The following is a 22,515-nucleotide window of genomic DNA, read 5'->3' on the forward strand; positions in this document are numbered from 1 at the left end:
GTGCCAGGGTGCCTGCATTGGCACTAGGCAACACATTGTGTGCAAGCGCTAGGAAAAGGCGCAAATGTGCTGTATTATGTTAAATACAACACATTCCTGCCCTTTCCCTGTCACACTGCACCGCCAGGTGACTTGCTGTGCTGTGTGACATGTTGAAAAATATGTCCCTTTGTTTTTAGAGAGTTGAGGCTGGAAAATGTGTAGGAGTGATTAGGGATAGAGCCTCCACAGTCACCAGCATGACTGAGGATTGGGTGGCTCAGTAAAGTCTGGGGGCGACTAAAAGTTAGGAGTTTCTGCACTCTGAAGTTAATTAGAGAGTTGAGAGGCTCAGTACTGTGTGCATGGATTGAGATTTGGAAGGTCAGCACTATCTGGGGTGATTGATTGTTGGGTGGCTCAGAAATGTCTGGGGGATCTTGATGGCTGGCTCAGCAATGTTTGGAGGTAATTATGTGCGGGTGACTGTGCACGGCACTGTGTATGAGTGAGCATGGGTAGTTTAGAGCTGTCTAACTCTGAGTTAGGGTTGAGTATCTGGCAATGTCTGAGGGTGATTGATGGTTGGGTAGTTCTGCTTTGTCTGCTGGTGTTCAGGTGTTCAGCACCATTTGGCATGGTTATATGGGGTAATTCGAGCTGGTTGGTCAGCACCATTGTGGGTGATTGATGCTTGGGTAGCTCCGCAACGTGGAGATCGATCGTTAGGTGGCTCGTCGCTGTCTGGGATTGTTGATGGTTGGGTGGGTCAGCACTGTTTGTGGGGGATTGATGGTTGGGTGGCTCAGGGTGATTTTGGGTTGTCTTTTCAAACAGAAGGAGGGTGGGAGCACACTGCCTCACATGCCAGCACTCAATTTGCCCCAATGCATTATGGTAAATGCAGTCCATGATAACACTTATATAAGTAGTAGTCTTTATTTTTTCACCCTTGTTGGTGCAGCCTGTGTTGTGTAACTCTCAAAATGTCTTTCTGAAGTCATTTCTTCATCAGCAGAAAGCAACAAGTTGTTTGCAGCACCCCCACATTTTGTGTTGATCTATACTGAAGACAACTATCATGAAACACGTGTCTAGAGATCCACACCACTGGTGTTATATCCCCGAGTTAGGCCCCTGTCGAGAAGCAGCTTATTTCTTACATTGTCCTCACAAATACCATTTCCAGCTGTCACCTTTTGCACAAATTTGCGTGCAAGACAATATTGGATTAGTTTCCCTGAAACTAAATTGATTTTTACATCTAGCTTCGGCCAAGCTTATCATAACGCCCTGAACATCCTGTACAAGATCTCATTTCGCACTACGTACAAATGTCATCACTGTCTTCACCCATGGGGCGACAGGGCTATCCACATATTTATAACATCACTAATCTATGTGCACATCGCAAGGCTGCTTTCTATTAGAAAAGTTGAGCATCCCGATAGATTGATAGAGGAGGCACTTCTGCTGACACCGAGGGTCCGTGCAGGCTGATATTTCACCATGTAGCGGTCGGACATCTCGTGAGGAGTGTCCAGTTCATGACCAAGACGGGGTCCTTCACTCTATCCCATCAGGATGGATAGTCCCTTGCGGGGAGTTTTGGCTCTACACCTGCACACACCCTTGGTACACTTAGAGTGGGGTTTGCATAGTAGGAGTACATTTGATTAGTGCTGTGTTTAATATGCCTGCATATATACATTGTTCTAGCATCATGGTAGATCTATGGGCCAGATGTACGACCCTCCAATCAGCGAGTCGCAAATTGCGTTGCATTTGCGACTCCAAATTTTCGACTCGCTAATTGGAATTCACAACAGTGTCCCAGACACTGTTTGCGATTCCTAATGGGGTCGCAAATTGCATGCCTCATTAATATTAATGAGGCAGGCGCAATTTGCGACCCCTTTAGGAATGGCTAGCGTTCACAGGAATGGTGGCCTGTTGCGGTCAGCAGACCACCATGTCTGTGACTGCTTTTTAATAAAGCAGTTTTTTAAATGCATAAATGCAGCCGGTTTTCCTTAAAAGAAAACAGGATGCATTTGAAAAAAATAAAATAAACTTTTCAGTTTCCTTTTTTAAGGGAAGGCAGTGGTCTCTGGGAACACTGCCTGCTCTTAAAAAATATTTTCACGCATATTCACAAAGGGGAAGGGGTCCTCTGGGGACGCCTTCTCCTTTGCGAGTGGTTTACCAGCTACTTGAAGTAGGTGGTAAACTGCGAGTGTTTGCGGCCGCAAAATATTAGTACATGTCGACTCGCTATTAAGAAGGGACACCCCATCCTAATAGCGAGAGTCGCAAATGCTATTTTGCGAGTCACTAACTCACAAAATAGAATTTGGACAAGCTATTGCCCTTTTTAGCGGCCACAAACGGGAGAAACTCCCATTTGCGGCCGCTAAAAAGGGTCGTACACCTGGCCCTATGTCTACTATTTACGCTTTTGGTACTTGTAATCATGTTTATCTGCTTCTGTTTACTAATCATTGCAGCACACGTATTTTATGAAAGAATAATGTTGGTTCAATTGAAAATGTCCCACTGTGTAGGTTCTGTATATTTCTTTGAGAATAAGTGAGCACCAGTGACTGAGCGAAAGGTTCTGTACTGTTTCCACGATCCACGAGGGGTCAGAGTTGTCATGTTCAGTGGTTGCCAGAAACCATTTGCTCCCTGATAAGGTTTGGGGGGATTGTGGTGGCACTGTGAGCTAGCTAGTCTATAGGACAACATATCCTACGGGGGTGTCCGGGATCAGTATTGACACCAAGACTCTAGTTTATGTTGTCTGGATTGGTAGGAACTAGTCGAGGCATTGTGGTAGAAGTCGGGGCGTCAGGGGGTAACAGTTGTGGTCGCAAGGGGTAGCAGTTGAGGTATCAGGGCCTACCAGTTGAGGTATCGGGGGTAGCAGCGGCAGTATCAAGAAGTAGCAATTTAGGTATTGGGGTAGAAGTGGTGGTATCAAGGGGCAGCTGTTGAGGTACTGTGGTAGAAGTGGGGGTATCAGGGGTAGCAGTGGCGGTATCAGGGGGAGCAGATAAGGTATCAGGGGGCAGCAGGGGAGGTATTGTGATAGACGTGGAGGAATCAGGGGTAGCAGTGGTGGTATCAAGGGGTAGCAGGTGAGGTAACATGGAGTAGCAGTTGAGGTATCAAGGTTAGCATATGAGGTATCAGAGGGTAGCAGTGGTGGTATTAGGGGTTGCCGATGAGGTATCGGGGATAGCATTTGCGGTTTCGAGTGGTAACAGATGAGGTATCAGAGGGTGGCAGTTTTGGTATCAGAGGGTAGAAGTGGTGGTATCAGGGGGTAGCAGATGAGGTATCAGAGGGTAGCAGATGAGGTATCAGAGGGTAGCAGTGGTGGTATCAGTGGTTGCAGTTGAGGTATTGGACTGGCAGCAGAGTAGGATTACCCTTGGAAAGCGATGTAGGTTTGGAAGGTCTCTACACTAGAGCCTCACTTACCTGGAGCTGCAGGCCCGGATGGCGGGCACCTGTCAGCTCGTTACAAAAGATGGGTCTGGGCCCCTGCATCCTCTCCGTTTCTGAAGAGGCTGGTCTCTGAACAGGAGCTACAAGTCAGGAAGGGGCTGGTCTCTGAACAAGAACCCCCAGACAGGAAAGGGCAGGTCTCTGAACAGGAACCACTGGACAGGAAGGGGCTGGTCTCTGAACAAGAACACCCGGACAGGAAGGGGCTGGTCTCTGAACAGGAACCACCGGACAGAAGGGGCTGATCCTTGAACAGGAACCATCAGACCGGATGGGGCTGGTCTCTGAATATGAACCACCCGACAGGAAGAGGCTGGTCTCTGAACAGGAACCACCTGTCAGGAAGGGACTGGTCTCTGAACAGGAACCACCGGACAGGAAGGGGCTGGTCTCTTAAAAGGAACCACTTATCAGGAAGGGACTGGTCTTGGAACAGGAACCACTGGACAGGAAGTGACTGGTCTCTGAACAGGAATCACCTGACAGAAAGGAGCCTTGCCCCAGAAAGGAATATACTGGAATGCGATTCATATCTGGTGCACATTTTGGAATGGAGTCTTGACATAGGCGAGTTGGGCGGCACCTTCCCACCAACAGCTGTCCCCTTTGCTGGTCCGTAACCACAATAGCTGCACCATGGCCTCCTGTCCCTGGTCCTATCCTCCTGCCAGACCACACCCAAGGGTTGAAAGCTGAACTGAGATGTTCCTGGCACCAAGGCAGCTGCCCACTCAGGTGCTGAGCTGCACACGAATATGTGGAGTGAAGTCACCAAGTTCAAGTGCATCTTTTTATATGCTGGCCATTGCTATGGCGATACAGCATGCCATTCTACTGGCAGTGCCTGTTGGTGACTCAGAAGCTATGATAGGCATCCCATTATACTCGTCTGTTCTTTCCAGAGAGACCTAGAAGCCCCTCTATTGGAATGGGATACAGGATGATGTAAAGAGCAAATAACCTTGTGTCGAGCATGAGTACATGTGTGCACACTTGTACCTTCAGTTTCAGAACATCATCTTAGTGTAGTTAGCAAGATGACTCAGTGAGCTGAACGCTCACCTTTGATCAAATCTGGTGATTAAGGTGACAAGTTTGAACCAAGACTCATCCTTTTAAAGTCATTTAACTAAAAACTATAAACTGTACAATAGTAACATCTGTTAATTACAGTGCTTAGAAATGACAGACGTGCAGTATGGAGCGATATAGAAAACTAATTATTATTACTGCAGGCCACAGGCTACCCTTTTTTAAATTGTTCTCAGCAGAATTGTTAAACTCAAAGACCTCTTCTCTGCTCTATTGCAGCTTCTTTGGACCCAGCCTGGATACTGAATATGTTTATTTCTCCTCGTTACTTCCTCTTTCTCCCCGTGATGCATTCTCCATCCCATACAGAAAGAGAGAATTGACTTTTAGGATTGTTTTTGTGTAGGAAAGTATACCTCCTGCACAAAAATTATCCCCTTGATAATGCAGGCACCCTTGCACCATGGTTCAAGGGTGTCTGTGTTGGAGCAAGGCTGCTTCAAGTGCACCAGCACAGGGAGAGAGCTGAAGAGTGTCATTTCTTAGTAGATATGATGCTGTGCACCTCCCTCCTGTACACGCAACACATCACACAAACTTTGCGTTGCATGAACTTTTAGTAACTATGCCCCCAAGTGCCAATGAACTGAAATCATCAGCCACTGACCAACAAGCTCTCCATATCCTGTTTGGGGGGACTAAGGTTTCTCCTGCTGAAGCTAGGGCACACTTGGTGAGTACACCTGCTACAGCATATTTTAGTACCCCTCTGGTGAGCAACAGAACAAAGCCAAGTAGAAAATCTTAGGTTTCTCTGGGATGGTAAGATGCCAGACCGGCCATAATGATGGAATTAGGAGCAACATGGCTGCTGAGACATACCCTTTTCATTCTACAGCTACCATGCCTGGCTTGTATCACAATGCAGTACGTGTCCCAAAGCATCTCTCATCGCATGACGTTGGTCGGATGGAAGACTCAAAGGCCAGATTTACAGTTGTTTTGTACCAGCTTGTGTTACTTTGTGACATAACCCGACACAAAATAATTTGTGGCATTTACTAAGCCACACAAAGCCACTTTGCATTGTTTAGTGAATACAAAGTAGTGCAAGGCGGTGCAGAAAGCTGCCTTGAGTTACTTTGCGTCAGGTAGGCATTACAGGGGTGCAGCACGGGTGTGCCCTGCAGCTACCCGTGTATTCTTATGCAAACCCAGATTCACAAAGACTTGTCAGCCTCAGTTTGCACCAAAATGGTGCACCTGCCAGACAGAGGCATAACAAAGGGACATTTCTCTATTTCATCTCAATACTTTCTCTTTTCATGCGTATGTATGTGTGTTCAATGTATGCTCCCTGCACAGACATGCAATAGAAATCTGGGACCTGCTCGACACCCGGTCATCAGATGTCCCCTTCCTCACAGAAACTTGGATCAACGCCACCTCCACCCCCAACATCGCTACGGTCATTCCCGACGGATACAAGATCAAGAGAAAGGATCGCCTCAACCACTCAGGAGGAGGACCGCCATTGCACACAAGAACTCCCTCCAGCTCACCACATCCAGCACAAACGACTCCTCGGCCCCCACAGATCTTCTCCATTTTTAGATCCAGACCAACCCCAGAATGACCCTATGCCGCACCCTCACCTACAGACCTCCCGGACCACAAACTGCTTTCACCGTAACAATCACTAACTTCATCGTGCCGCACGCCATCGCCTCCATGCACTACATGATGCTCGGAGACCTGAATATCCACCTCAACAACCTCAGCGATCCCAATTCCATCACCCTCCTGGACAACCTCACCAATATCGGACTGAAACAGCTCATCACCACAGCAACCCACAATGCAGGACACACCCTAGACCCCATCTTTGCATGAGGGACCAGCATCCACTTCAGCCACACTACGCAACCCCTCCTGATGGACCACCACTGCGTACACTTCTCCTTCTCTAAACCCACCACACACAAACCTACACCACGCCCCTCACACAGGAATTTGAGCAAGGTCACCGAAGAAATCCTCAACTCCATCCTCCACTACGCGCCCACTCCCGCCACAATCAAAGTCAACTTTGCAGCCCACGAACTCCACAAATGGATCACCAACTGTGCAAACAAGCTCGCTTCCTCCGGAACTCCAACAAACAGTGCCCCACAAAAGCCACCTAGTTGACCACCGACCTTTGAAAATCTAGACGTACCTGCAGACGTCTGGCGAAAGTATGGAGAAACAGCAAAACCCCAGAAGCAGAGGCCAGCCACAAGAACACCATGACAGAATACCAACAACGTATCAGATCCACCAAAAGGAGCCTCATCCAGGACAAGATCCTTGCCAACGCCATCAACTTGAAAGAGCTGTTCAGCATCATACAGGAATTCACCAAACCCCCTAGCGAAGACTCAGACATCATGACCCCCAGGACCTGTGCAACAAACTCAGCTCCGACTTCCACCTCAAAATCGAGCCCCTCTATGACAACTTCAACAAACACACACCAGACACTGAAACCACACCTACCTCCAGCAACGCCAGCCAGCCCACCATCTCCTCCTGCACCCCAATCACCACCGAAGACACCACCACAACCATGAAGAGCATTTACTCAGGAGCCCCCATGGACCCCTTCCCGCCACACTTCTTCCACAGAGCCACCTCCTCCATAGCACCTGACCTACGATGCACCATCGATGCCACCTTCGAATCCGGCACATTCCACGACGACTGGAAACACACAGAAGTCAAGCCCCTCCTCAAGAAACCCTCCGCTGACCCAACGGACCTCAAAAATTACAGACCCATCTCTCTCCTCCCCTTCGCAGCTAAAGTAACTGAGAAGATCTTCAACATCCAGCTCACAAACTTCATTGAAGCTAACTCCATCCTCAACTCCTCCCAATCCGGATTCCATAGCAACCACAGCCCCAAGACCACCCCCATAGCTGCCACAGATGACATCCGCACTCTCCTTGACCAGGGCCACATGGCGCCCTCATTCTACTCGACCTCTCCGCGGCCTTTGACACCATCTCCAACAGCACACTCACCGCCAGACTCCACGACGCCAGCATACAAGGAACCACCTTCGGCTGGATCTGCTCTTTCCTCACTGGCCGGACCAAACGATTCAGACTCCTGTCCTTCCTCTCCGAACCCACAGAGATCAGCTGTGGAGTAAAATAAGGATCATCGCTCAACCCCACGCTCTTCAACATCTACATGGCCCCCCTCGCTGCCATCGTCAGACAGCACAGACTCCGCATAGTCTCCTACGCCGATGACACCCAGCTCATCCTCTTCCTCACAAAGGATCCCAACACCACCAGACTCAGCTTCAGGAAGGAATGAAAGACGTCGCGTCCTGGATGAGCAACAGCTGCCTGAAGCTCAACTCAGAGAAGACAGAAGTCCTCATCCTTGGACCCACCTCCTCGCTTGAGACAACACCTGGTGGCCCACAGCCCTCGGCAGCCCCCCCACACTCCTACAGACCACGTCCGGAACCTCGGCATCATACTCGACTCATCCCTTACCATAACCCGACAGGTCAATGCCATTGCCTCCACGTGCTTCAACACCATCCACATCCTCCCTAAGACCCTCAAATGGATCCCCCCTGAATCCAGGAATTCCATCACCCACGCACTCATAACCAGAAGACTGGACAAAACCCTTCTCCAAAAACTCCAGACCTTCCAGAACACCACTGCCAGACTCGTCCTCGGCATCACACGACAAGACCACATCACCCAGCACATACGAAACCTCCACAGGCTCCCCGTCCACATGAAAGCGACCTTCGTGCTACTCACTCAAGCCTACAAATCCCTTCACAACAGCAGACCCCAGTACCTCAACGAAAAAGTCTCCTTCTGCACACCCAAGAGAAACATCTGCTCCGCAGACCTCACCTTTGCCGAAACCCCTCGCATCCGCAGAGCCAGAACCGGTGGAACAGCCTGCTCCTACATTGCGGTAAAGACCTAGAACGAACTCCCTATCAGCATCAGACGTTACCCCACTCTGCATGCCTTCAGGAAGAGCGTCAAAACCTGGCTCTTTGGGTAAGATGTAGCTACACATCTCCCCCCCAGCGCCTTGAGAACCTCGTGGGTGAGTAGCGTTCTTCAAAAATCCCTGATTGATTGATTGATTGAGGATACAGCACAACTGTCCAGGCTACTGCACTAGGATACAGCTCAACTGGCCAGGGTTCTGCTCAGTGTGGTAGGATACAGCTCAACTGGCCAGGCTGCCACTCAGTGCACTAGGATACAGCTCAACTGACCAGGGTACTGCTCAGTGCACTAGGATACAGCTCAACTGGACAGGGTACTGCTCAGTGCACTAGAATACAGCTCAACTGGCCAGTGTACTGCTCAGTGCACTAGGATACAGCTCAACTGGCCAGGGTACTGCTCAGTGTTCTAGGATACAACTGGCTGGGGTTCGGCTCAGTGCGCTAGGATACAGCTCAACTGTTCAGGGTGCTGCTCAGTATGCTAGGATACAGTACAACTGTCCAGCCTACAGCTCAGAAAGCGAGGATACAGCTCAACTAGCAGGGGTACTACTCAGTGCTTGGATACAGCTCAACTGTTCAGGGTGCTGTGCAGTGCGCTAGGATACAGCTCAACTGTCCAAGGCATTGCTCAGTGTGCTAGGATACAGCTCAACTGGCCATGCCGCTGCTCAGCGCGCTAGGATAGGAGCTCAACTGGCCGGGGTACTGCTAAGTGCGTTAGGATACAGCTCAACTGGCCATGCTGCTGCTCAGTGCGCTACGATACAGCACAACTGTCCAGGCTGCTGCTCAATGCACTAGGATACAGCTTACCTGTCCAGGGCACTGCTCGGTGCATGAGGATCCAGATCAATTGTCCAGGGTACTGCTCAATGCACTAGGATACAGTGCAACTGGGTAGGGTACTGATCAGTGTGCTGGGATACATTTCGACTGCCTGGGGTACTGCTCAGTGCGCTAGCATACAGCTCAACTGGCTAGCTACTGCTCAGTGCACTAGGATACAGCACAACTAGCCAGGGTACTACTCAGTGAACCAGGATGCAGCACAACTGTCTAGGGCACTGCTCAGTGTGGTAGTATACAGCACAACTGTCCAGGATACTGCTCAGTGGGCTAGTATACAGCACCACGGTCCAGAGTACTGCTCAGTGGGCTAGAATACAGCTCAACTGGCCAGACTACTGCTCAGTATATGAGAGCATTTCCATCAAGAATGAGGGCAACATGACGAGGTGCTACTTGTAAGCCTAGATACAGCTCAGTGTGGCATGATACTGCTTCAAATGCCATGGGTTGCACAGTGTGGCACGATGATGCTTCAGATGCCAGGATACATATCAGTGGGTCATGATGCATCTGCCTATACCAGGTGCTGCTCAGCATGACAGGAATCTCTGAATAGGCATCAGAATGCCCAGGGCGCTTCTCAGTATGGCAAAGAGCTGCACACTAACCCATGTGACACTCAGTATGGCCAGGGCATTGCTTTTATGGATGAGAGCTGTACAGTATGCCAGGGAGTTTTTACCAGGTAGCTGCACAAGATGACAGGTTGCCACCTAGTAAGGCTAGGGCACTGCTCAGTATGCTATGGTGCTGCTCAATATACCAGGGTGCTGCTCAGTATGCCAGAGTGCTGCTCAATATGCCAGGATGCTGCTTAGTATGCAAGGGCACTGCTCGGTATGCCAGGGTGCTGCTCCGAATGCCAGTGCACTGCTCAGTATGCCAGGGTGTTGCTCAGTATGCCAGGGCACTGCTCAGTATGCCAGGGCACTGCTCAGTATGGCAGGGTGCTGCTCAGTATGCCAGGGTGCTGCTCATTATGCAGGGGCACTGCTCAGTATACCAGGCTGCTCGTCAGAATGCTATGGCACTGCTCAGTATGTCAGGGTACTGCTCAGTATGCTAGTGTGCTGCTCAATATGCCAGGGTGCTGCTTAATATGCCAGGGTACTGCTCAGTATGCCAGAGGGCTGCCCAGTATGCCATAGTACTGCTCAGTATGCCAGGGCTCTGTTCAGTATGCCAAGGCACTGCTCAGTATTCCAGGGTGCTGCTCAGTATGCCAGGGTGTTGCTCAGTATACGGGGCACTGTTCAGTATATCAGGGTGCTGTTTGGTGTGCTAGGGTGCTACTCAGTATGCCAGGGCACTGCTCGGTATGCCAGGACACTGCTCAGTATGATAGGGTGCTGCTCAGTATGCCAGGATGCTGCTCAGTATGCCAGGGTGCTGCTCAGTATGACAGAGCGCTGCTCAGTATGCCAGGATGCTGCTCAGTATGCTGCTCAGTATGTCAAGGCACTGCTCAGTATGGCAGTGTGCTGCTCTGTATTCCAGGGTGCTGCTCGGTATGCCAGGGTGCTGCTCAGTATGCCAGGGCACTCCTCACTAGGCCAGGACACTTCTCATTGTAACAGGGCGCTATCAGTATGCCAGGGTGCTGCTCAGTATGCCAGGGCACTGCTTAGTATGGCAGTGCACTGCTCAGTATGCCAGGGTGCTGCTCAGTATGCCAGGGTGCTGGTCAGTATAACAGGGCCCTGCTCAGTATGCCAGGGCACTGCTCAGTATGCCAGGGCGCTGCTCAGTATGCCAAGACACTGCTGAGTATGTCAGTGTGCTGCTCAGTATGCCAGAGTGCTGCTCAGCATGCTACAGTGCAGCTCAGAATGTCAAACTGCTGCTCAGTATGCTAAAGTGCTGCTCAGTATGTAAGGGTGCTGCTCAGTATGCCAGTGTGCTGCTCAATATGCCATGGCACTGCTCAGTATGCCAGTGTGCTGCTCAGTATGCTTAGGCACTGCTCATTATGCCAGGGCACTGCTCAGTATGCCAGGACACTGCTCAGTATGCCAGAGTGCTGCTCAGTATGCTACAGCACTGCTCAGTATGCCAGTGTGCTGCTCGGTATGCCAGGGTGCTACTCAGTATGCCAGGATGCTGGTCAGTATGCCAGGGCACTGCTCAGTATGCCAGGGCACTGATCAGTATGCCAAGGCACTGCTGAGTATGCCAGTGTGCTGCTCAGTATGCCAGAGTGCTCCTCATCATGCTACAACGCAGCTCAGTATGCCAGAGTGCTGCTCAGTATGCTACAGTGCTGCTCAGTATGCAAGTGTGCTTCTCAGTATGCCAGTGTGCTGCTCAGTATGCCATGGCACTGCTCAGTATGCCAGCGTGCTGCTCAGTATGCCTTTGCACAGCTCATTATGCCAGGGCACTGCTCAGTATGCCAGGGCACTGTTCAGTATGCCAGAGTGCTTCTCAGTATGCTACAGCACTGCTCAGTATGCCAGTGTGCTGCTCAGTATGCCAGGGTGCTACTCAGAATGCCAGGATTCTGCCCAGTATGCCAGGGTGCTAATCAGTAAATCGGGGTACTGCTCAGTATACCAGGGTACTGCTCGGTATGCCAGAGTGCTGCTCAGTGTGCCAGGGCACTGTTCAGTATGCCAGGGTGCTGCTCAGTATATCAGGACACTGCTCCGTATGCCAGGGTGCTGGTCAGTGTCAGGCCCTGCTCAGTATGCCACAGCACTGCTCAGTATGCCAGGGCACTGCTCAGTATGCCAGGGCACTGATGAGTATGCCAGGGTGCTGTTCAGTATGCCAGTATGCTGCTCAGAATTCTACAGCGCTGCTCTGTATTCTAGAATGCTGCTCAGCGTGCTGCAGCACTGCTCAGTATGGCAGAGCGCTGCTCAGTATTCTACAGTGCTGCTCAGTATACCAGGGTATTGCTCAGTATACCAGGGTGCTGTTTGGTATGCCAGGGTGCTGCTCAGTATGCCAGGGTGCTGCTCAGTATGCCAGGCCACTGCTCAGTATGCCAGTGTGCTGCTCAGTATGCCAGGGTGCTACTCAGTATGCCAGGATGCTGGTCAGTATGCCAGGGCACTGCTCAGTATGCCAGGGCACTGATCAGTATGCCAAGGCACTGCTGAGTATGCCAGTGTGCTGCTCAGTATGCCAGAGTGCTCCTCATCATGCTACAACGCAGCTCAGTATGCCAGAGTGCTGCTCAGTATGCTACAGTGCTGCTCAGTATGCAAGTGTGCTTCTCAGTATGCCAGGGTGCTGCTCAGTATGCCAGTATGCTGCTCAGTATGCTACAGCACTGCTCAGTATGCCAGTGTGCTGCTCGGTATGCCAGGGTGCTACTCAGTATCCCAGGATGCTGGTCAGTATGCCAGGGCACTGCTCAGTATGCCAGGGCACTGATCAGTATGCCAAGACACTGCTTAGTATGCCAGTGTGCTGCTCAGTATGCCAGAGTGCTCCTCATCATGCTACAACGCAGCTCAGTATGCCAGAGTGCTGCTCAGTATGCTACAGTGCTGCTCAGTATGCAAGTGTGCTTCTCAGTATGCCAGTGTGCTGCTCAGTATGCCATGGCACTGCTCAGTATGCCAGCGTGCTGCTCAGTATGCCTTTGCACAGCTCATTATGCCAGGGCACTGCTCAGTATGCCAGGACACTGCTCAGTATGCCAGAGTGCTTCTCAGTATGCTACAGCACTTCTCAGTATGCCAGTGTGCTGCTCAGTATGCCAGGGTGCTACTCAGAATGCCAGGATGCTGCCCAGTATGCCAGGGTGCTAATCAGTAAATCGGGGTACTGCTCAGTATACCAGGGTACTGCTCCGTATGCCAGAGTGCTGCTCAGTGTGCCAGGGCACTGTTCAGTATGCCAGGGTGCTGCTCAGTATATCAGGACACTGCTCCGTATGCCAGGGTGCTGGTCAGTGTCAGGCCCTGCTCAGTATGCCACAGCACTGCTCAGTATGCCAGGGCACTGCTCAGTATGCCAGGGCACTGATGAGTATGCCAGGGTGCTGTTCAGTATGCCAGTATGCTGCTCAGAATTCTACAGCGCTGCTCTGTATTCTAGAATGCTGCTCAGCGTGCTGCAGCACTGCTCAGTATGGCAGAGCGCTGCTCAGTATTCTACAGTGCTGCTCAGTATACCAGGGTATTGCTCAGTATACCAGGGTGCTGTTTGGTATGCCAGGGTGCTGCTCAGTATGCCAGGGTGCTGCTCAGTATGCCAGGCCACTGCTCAGTATGCCAGTGTGCTGCTCAGTATGCCAGGGTGCTACTCAGTATGCCAGGATGCTGGTCAGTATGCCAGGGCACTGCTCAGTATGCCAGGGCACTGATCAGTATGCCAAGGCACTGCTGAGTATGCCAGTGTGCTGCTCAGTATGCCAGAGTGCTCCTCATCATGCTACAACGCAGCTCAGTATGCCAGAGTGCTGCTCAGTATGCTACAGTGCTGCTCAGTATGCAAGTGTGCTTCTCAGTATGCCAGGGTGCTGCTCAGTATGCCAGTATGCTGCTCAGTATGCTACAGCACTGCTCAGTATGCCAGTGTGCTGCTCGGTATGCCAGGGTGCTACTCAGTATCCCAGGATGCTGGTCAGTATGCCAGGGCACTGCTCAGTATGCCAGGGCACTGATCAGTATGCCAAGACACTGCTTAGTATGCCAGTGTGCTGCTCAGTATGCCAGAGTGCTCCTCATCATGCTACAACGCAGCTCAGTATGCCAGAGTGCTGCTCAGTATGCTACAGTGCTGCTCAGTATGCAAGTGTGCTTCTCAGTATGCCAGTGTGCTGCTCAGTATGCCATGGCACTGCTCAGTATGCCAGCGTGCTGCTCAGTATGCCTTTGCACAGCTCATTATGCCAGGGCACTGCTCAGTATGCCAGGACACTGCTCAGTATGCCAGAGTGCTTCTCAGTATGCTACAGCACTTCTCAGTATGCCAGTGTGCTGCTCAGTATGCCAGGGTGCTACTCAGAATGCCAGGATGCTGCCCAGTATGCCAGGGTGCTAATCAGTAAATCGGGGTACTGCTCAGTATACCAGGGTACTGCTCCGTATGCCAGAGTGCTGCTCAGTGTGCCAGGGCACTGCTCAGTATGCCAGGGTGCTGCTCAGTATATCAGGACACTGCTCAGTATGCCAGGGTGCTGGTCAGTGTCAGGCCCTGCTCAGTATGCCACAGCACTGCTCAGTATGCCAGGGCACTGCTCAGTATGCCAGGGCACTGATGAGTATGCCAGGGTGCTGTTCAGTATGCCAGTATGCTGCTCAGCATTCTACAGCGCTGCTCTGTATGCTAGAATGCTGCTCAGCGTGCTGCAGCACTGCTCAGTATGGCAGAGCGCTGCTCAGTATTCTACAGTGCTGCTCAGTATACCAGGGTATTGCTCAGTATACCAGGGTGCTGTTTGGTATGCCAGGGTGCTGCTCAGTATGCCAGGGTGCTGCTCAGTATGCCAGGCCACTGCTCCGTATGCCAGTGTGCTGCTCAGTATGCCAGGGCGCTGCTCAGTATTCCAGGGTACTGGTCAGTATGCCAGGGCCCTGCTCAGTATGCCAGGGCACTGCTCAGTATGCCAGGGCGCTGCTCAGTATGCCACGACACAGCTGAGTATGCCAGTGTGCTGCTCAGTATGCCAGTGTGCTGCTCGGTATGCAAGGGTGCTACTCAGTATGCCAGGATGCTGGTCAGTATGCCAGGGCACTGCTCAGCATCCCAAGGCACTGCTGAGTATGCCAGTGTGCTGCTCAGTATGGCAGAGTGCTTCTCATCATGCTACAGTGCAGCTCAGTATACCAGAGTGCTGCTCAGTATGCTATAGTGCTGCTCAGTATGCAAGTGTGCTGCTCATTATGCCATGGCACTGCTCAGTATGCCAGTGTGCTGCTCAGTATGCCTTTGTACAGCTCATTATGCCAGGGCACTGCTCAGTATGCCAGGACACTGCTCAGTATGCCAGAGTGCTGCTTAGTAAGCTACAGCACTGCTCAGTATGCCAGTGTGCTGCTCGGTATGCCAGGGTGCTACTCAGTATGCCAGGATGCTGCCCAGTATGCCAGGGCACTGCTCAGTATGCCAGGGTGCTAATCAGTATACCAGGGTACTGCTCAGTATACCAGGGTGCTGCTCGGTATGCCATAGTGCTGCTCAGTGTACCAGGGCACTGCTCAGTATGCCAGGGTGCTGCTCAGTATATCAGGACACTGCTCAGCATGCCAGGGTACTGGTCAGTGCCAGGGCCCTGCTCAGTATGCCAGGGCACTGCTCAGTATGCCAGTGCACTGCTCAGTATGCCAGGGTGCTGCTCATTATGCAGGGGCACTGCTCAGTATACCAGGCTGCTCGTCAGAATGCTATGGCACTGCTCAGTATGTCAGGGTACTGCTCAGTATGCTAGTGTGCTGCTCAATATGCCAGGGTGCTGCTTAATATGCCAGGGTACTGCTCAGTATGCCAGAGGGCTGCCCAGTATGCCATAGTACTGCTCAGTATGCCAGGGCTCTGTTCAGTATGCCAAGGCACTGCTCAGTATTCCAGGGTGCTGCTCAGTATGCCAGGGTGTTGCTCAGTATACGGGGCACTGTTCAGTATATCAGGGTGCTGTTTGGTGTGCTAGGGTGCTACTCAGTATGCCAGGGCACTGCTCGGTATGCCAGGACACTGCTCAGTATGATAGGGTGCTGCTCAGTATGCCAGGATGCTGCTCAGTATGCCAGGGTGCTGCTCAGTATGACAGAGCGCTGCTCAGTATGCCAGGATGCTGCTCAGTATGCTGCTCAGTATGTCAAGGCACTGCTCAGTATGGCAGTGTGCTGCTCTGTATTCCAGGGTGCTGCTCGGTATGCCAGGGTGCTGCTCAGTATGCCAGGGCACTCCTCACTAGGCCAGGACACTTCTCATTGTAACAGGGCGCTATCAGTATGCCAGGGTGCTGCTCAGTATGCCAGGGCACTGCTTAGTATGGCAGTGCACTGCTCAGTATGCCAGGGTGCTGCTCAGTATGCCAGGGTGCTGGTCAGTATAACAGGGCCCTGCTCAGTATGCCAGGGCACTGCTCAGTATGCCAGGGCGCTGCTCAGTATGCCAAGACACTGCTGAGTATGTCAGTGTGCTGCTCAGTATGCCAGAGTGCTGCTCAGCATGCTACAGTGCAGCTCAGAATGTCAAACTGCTGCTCAGTATGCTAAAGTGCTGCTCAGTATGTAAGGGTGCTGCTCAGTACGCCAGTGTGCTGCTCAATATGCCATGGCACTGCTCAGTATGCCAGTGTGCTGCTCAGTATGCTTAGGCACTGCTCATTATGCCAGGGCACTGCTCAGTATGCCAGGACACTGCTCAGTATGCCAGAGTGCTGCTCAGTATGCTACAGCACTGCTCAGTATGCCAGTGTGCTGCTCGGTATGCCAGGGTGCTACTCAGTATGCCAGGATGCTGGTCAGTATGCCAGGGCACTGCTCAGTATGCCAGGGCACTGATCAGTATGCCAAGGCACTGCTGAGTATGCCAGTGTGCTGCTCAGTATGCCAGAGTGCTCCTCATCATGCTACAACGCAGCTCAGTATGCCAGAGTGCTGCTCAGTATGCTACAGTGCTGCTCAGTATGCAAGTGTGCTTCTCAGTATGCCAGTGTGCTGCTCAGTATGCCATGGCACTGCTCAGTATGCCAGCGTGCTGCTCAGTATGCCTTTGCACAGCTCATTATGCCAGGGCACTGCTCAGTATGCCAGGGCACTGTTCAGTATGCCAGAGTGCTTCTCAGTATGCTACAGCACTGCTCAGTATGCCAGTGTGCTGCTCAGTATGCCAGGGTGCTAATCAGTAAATCGGGGTACTGCTCAGTATACCAGGGTACTGCTCGGTATGCCAGAGTGCTGCTCAGTGTGCCAGGATTCTGCCCAGTATGCCAGGGTGCTAATCAGTAAATCGGGGTACTGCTCAGTATACCAGGGTACTGCTCGGTATGCCAGAGTGCTGCTCAGTGTGCCAGGGCACTGTTCAGTATGCCAGGGTGCTGCTCAGTATATCAGGACACTGCTCCGTATGCCAGGGTGCTGGTCAGTGTCAGGCCCTGCTCAGTATGCCACAGCACTGCTCAGTATGCCAGGGCACTGCTCAGTATGCCAGGGCACTGATGAGTATGCCAGGGTGCTGTTCAGTATGCCAGTATGCTGCTCAGAATTCTACAGCGCTGCTCTGTATTCTAGAATGCTGCTCAGCGTGCTGCAGCACTGCTCAGTATGGCAGAGCGCTGCTCAGTATTCTACAGTGCTGCTCAGTATACCAGGGTATTGCTCAGTATACCAGGGTGCTGTTTGGTATGCCAGGGTGCTGCTCAGTATGCCAGGGTGCTGCTCAGTATGCCAGGCCACTGCTCAGTATGCCAGTGTGCTGCTCAGTATGCCAGGGTGCTACTCAGTATGCCAGGATGCTGGCCAGTATGCCAGGGCACTGCTCAGTATGCCAGGGCACTGATCAGTATGCCAAGGCACTGCTGAGTATGCCAGTGTGCTGCTCAGTATGCCAGAGTGCTCCTCATCATGCTACAACGCAGCTCAGTATGCCAGAGTGCTGCTCAGTATGCTACAGTGCTGCTCAGTATGCAAGTATGCTTCTCAGTATGCCAGGGTGCTGCTCAGTATGCCAGTATGCTGCTCAGTATGCTACAGCACTGCTCAGTATGCCAGTGTGCTGCTCGGTATGCCAGGGTGCTACTCAGTATGCCAGGATGCTGCTCAGTATGCCAGGGCACTGCTCAGTATGCCAGGGCACTGATCAGTATGCCAAGACACTGCTTAGTATGCCAGTGTGCTGCTCAGTATGCCAGAGTGCTCCTCATCATGCTACAACGCAGCTCAGTATGCCAGAGTGCTGCTCAGTATGCTACAGTGCTGCTCAGTATGCAAGTGTGCTTCTCAGTATGCCAGTGTGCTGCTCAGTATGCCATGGCACTGCTCAGTATGCCAGCGTGCTGCTCAGTATGCCTTTGCACAGCTCATTATGCCAGGGCACTGCTCAGTATGCCAGGACACTGCTCAGTATGCCAGAGTGCTTCTCAGTATGCTACAGCACTTCTCAGTATGCCAGTGTGCTGCTCAGTATGCCAGGGTGCTACTCAGAATGCCAGGATGCTGCCCAGTATGCCAGGGTGCTAATCAGTAAATCGGGGTACTGCTCAGTATACCAGGGTACTGCTCGGTATGCCAGAGTGCTGCTCAGTGTGCCAGGGCACTGCTCAGTATGCCAGGGTGCTGCTCAGTATATCAGGACACTGCTCAGTATGCCAGGGTGCTGGTCAGTGTCAGGCCCTGCTCAGTATGCCACAGCACTGCTCAGTATGCCAGGGCACTGCTCAGTATGCCAGGGCACTGATGAGTATGCCAGGGTGCTGTTCAGTATGCCAGTATGCTGCTCAGCATTCTACAGCGCTGCTCTGTATGCTAGAATGCTGCTCAGCGTGCTGCAGCACTGCTCAGTATGGCAGAGCGCTGCTCAGTATTCTACAGTGCTGCTCAGTATACCAGGGTATTGCTCAGTATACCAGGGTGCTGTTTGGTATGCCAGGGTGCTGCTCAGTATGCCAGGGTGCTGCTCAGTATGCCAGGCCACTGCTCCGTATGCCAGTGTGCTGCTCAGTATGCCAGGGCGCTGCTCAGTATTCCAGGGTACTGGTCAGTATGCCAGGGCCCTGCTCAGTATGCCAGGGCACTGCTCAGTATGCCAGGGCGCTGCTCAGTATGCCACGACACAGCTGAGTATGCCAGTGTGCTGCTCAGTATGCCAGTGTGCTGCTCGGTATGCAAGGGTGCTACTCAGTATGCCAGGATGCTGGTCAGTATGCCAGGGCACTGCTCAGTATGCCAGGGCACTGATCAGTATGCCAAGACACTGCTTAGTATGCCAGTGTGCTGCTCAGTATGCCAGAGTGCTCCTCATCATGCTACAACGCAGCTCAGTATGCCAGAGTGCTGCTCAGTATGCTACAGTGCTGCTCAGTATGCAAGTGTGCTTCTCAGTATGCCAGTGTGCTGCTCAGTATGCCATGGCACTGCTCAGTATGCCAGCGTGCTGCTCAGTATGCCTTTGCACAGCTCATTATGCCAGGGCACTGCTCAGTATGCCAGGACACTGCTCAGTATGCCAGAGTGCTTCTCAGTATGCTACAGCACTTCTCAGTATGCCAGTGTGCTGCTCAGTATGCCAGGGTGCTACTCAGAATGCCAGGATGCTGCCCAGTATGCCAGGGTGCTAATCAGTAAATCGGGGTACTGCTCAGTATACCAGGGTACTGCTCCGTATGCCAGAGTGCTGCTCAGTGTGCCAGGGCACTGCTCAGTATGCCAGGGTGCTGCTCAGTATATCAGGACACTGCTCAGTATGCCAGGGTGCTGGTCAGTGTCAGGCCCTGCTCAGTATGCCACAGCACTGCTCAGTATGCCAGGGCACTGCTCAGTATGCCAGGGCACTGATGAGTATGCCAGGGTGCTGTTCAGTATGCCAGTATGCTGCTCAGCATTCTACAGCGCTGCTCTGTATGCTAGAATGCTGCTCAGCGTGCTGCAGCACTGCTCAGTATGGCAGAGCGCTGCTCAGTATTCTACAGTGCTGCTCAGTATACCAGGGTATTGCTCAGTATACCAGGGTGCTGTTTGGTATGCCAGGGTGCTGCTCAGTATGCCAGGGTGCTGCTCAGTATGCCAGGCCACTGCTCCGTATGCCAGTGTGCTGCTCAGTATGCCAGGGCGCGGCTCAGTATTCCAGGGTACTGGTCAGTATGCCAGGGCCCTGCTCAGTATGCCAGGGCACTGCTCAGTATGCCAGGGCGCTGCTCAGTATGCCACGACACAGCTGAGTATGCCAGTGTGCTGCTCAGTATGCCAGTGTGCTGCTCGGTATGCAAGGGTGCTACTCAGTATGCCAGGATGCTGGTCAGTATGCCAGGGCACTGCTCAGCATCCCAAGGCACTGCTGAGTATGCCAGTGTGCTGCTCAGTATGGCAGAGTGCTTCTCATCATGCTACAGTGCAGCTCAGTATACCAGAGTGCTGCTCAGTATGCTATAGTGCTGCTCAGTATGCAAGTGTGCTGCTCATTATGCCATGGCACTGCTCAGTATGCCAGTGTGCTGCTCAGTATGCCTTTGTACAGCTCATTATGCCAGGGCACTGCTCAGTATGCCAGGACACTGCTCAGTATGCCAGAGTGCTGCTTAGTAAGCTACAGCACTGCTCAGTATGCCAGTGTGCTGCTCGGTATGCCAGGGTGCTACTCAGTATGCCAGGATGCTGCCCAGTATGCCAGGGCACTGCTCAGTATGCCAGGGTGCTAATCAGTATACCAGGGTACTGCTCAGTATACCAGGGTGCTGCTCGGTATGCCATAGTGCTGCTCAGTGTACCAGGGCACTGCTCAGTATGCCAGGGTGCTGCTCAGTATATCAGGACACTGCTCAGCATGCCAGGGTACTGGTCAGTGCCAGGGCCCTGCTCAGTATGCCAGGGCACTGCTCAGTATGCCAGTGCACTGCTCAGTATGCCAGGGTGCTGTTCAGTATGCCAGAATGCTGCTCAGCATTCTACACCGCTGCTTAGTATGCTAGAATGCTGCTCAGTGTGCTACAACACTGCTCAGTATGGCAGAGCGCTGCTCAGTATTCTACAGTGCTGTTCAGTATACCAGGGCACTGCTCAGTATGCCAGGACACTGCTCATTATGACAGGGCACTGCTCAGTATGCCAGGGTGCTGCTCCGTATGCCAGTATGCTGCTCGGTATGCCAGGGTGCTGCTCCGTATGCCAGTGTGCTGCTCGGTATGCCAGGGTGCTACTCAGTATTCCAGGATGGTGGTCAGTATGCCAGGGCACTGCTCAGTATGCCAGGGCACTGCTCAGTATGCCAAGGCACTGCTCAGTATGCCAGTGTGCTGCTCAGTATGCCAGAGTGCTCCTCATCATGCTACAGCGCAGCTCAGTATGCCAGAGTGCTGCTCGGTATGCAAGGGTGCTACTCAGTATGCCAGGACACTGCTCAGTATGACAGGGCACTGCTCACTATGCCAGGGTGCTGCTCACTATGCCAGGGTGCTGCTCAGTATGACAGTGCACTGCTCAGTATGCCAGGGTGCTGCTCAGTATGCCAGTGTGCTGCTCGGTATGCCAGGGTGCTACTCAGTATTCCAGGATGCTGGTCAGTATGCCAGGGCACTGCTCAGTATGCCAGGGCACTGCTCAGTATGCCAAGGCACTGCTGAGTATGCCAGTGTGCTGCTCAGTATGCCAGAGTGCTGCTCATCATGCTACAGCGCAGCTCAGTATACCAGAGTGCTGCTCAGTATGCTATAGTGCTGCTCAGTATGCAAGTGTGCTGCTCAGTATGCCAGTGTGCTGCTCATTATGCCATGGCACTGCTCAGTATGCCAGCGTGCTGCTCAGTATGCCTTTGCACAGCTCATTATGCCAGGGCACTGCTCAGTATGCCAGGACACTGCTCAGTATGCCAGAGTGATGCTCAGCAAGCTACAGCACTGCTCGGTATGCCAGGGTGCTACTCAGTATGCCAGGATGCTGCCCAGTATGCCAGGGCGCTGCTCAGTATGCTAGGGTGCTAATCAGTATACCAGGGTACTGCTCAGCATACCAGGGTGCTGCTCGGTATGCCAGAGTGCTGCTCAGTGTACCAGGGCACTGCTCAGTATGCCAGGGTTCTGCTCAGTATATCAGGACACTGCTCAGTATGCCAGGGTGCTGGTCAGTGCCAGGGCCCTGCTCAGTATGCCAGGGCACTGCTCAGTATACCAGGGCGCTGCTCAGTATACCAGGGCACTGCTCAGTATGCCAGGGTGCTGTTCAGTATGTCAGAATGCTGCTCAGCATTCAACACCGCTGCTCAGTATGCTACAGTACTGCTCAGCATGGCAGAGCGCTGCTCAGTATTCTACAGTGCTGTTCAGTATACCAGGGTACTGCTTAGTATCCAGGGTTCTGTTTGGTATGCCAGGGTGCTACCCAGTATGCCAGGGCACTGCTCAGTATGCCAGGACACTGCTCAGTATGACAGGGCACTGCTCACTATGCCGGGGTGCTGCTCACTGTTAGAAGGCGACCTCAGAGGAGCCC

At 52.4% G+C, this 22,515-nt stretch overlaps 1 protein-coding gene across 1 annotated transcript in view; it reads right to left on the bottom strand.

The window, feature by feature from the left end:
• LOC146869702 (uncharacterized) overlaps positions 1-22,515 on the bottom strand; it is a 101,396-nt gene that overhangs the window by 60,476 nt on the left and 18,405 nt on the right. The gene's annotated exons all lie outside the window — the stretch shown is intronic.

Source organism: Triturus cristatus, chromosome 1_1 (assembly GCF_964204655.1).
Source record: "Triturus cristatus chromosome 1_1, aTriCri1.1, whole genome shotgun sequence".
NCBI lineage: Eukaryota > Metazoa > Chordata > Amphibia > Caudata > Salamandridae > Triturus > Triturus cristatus.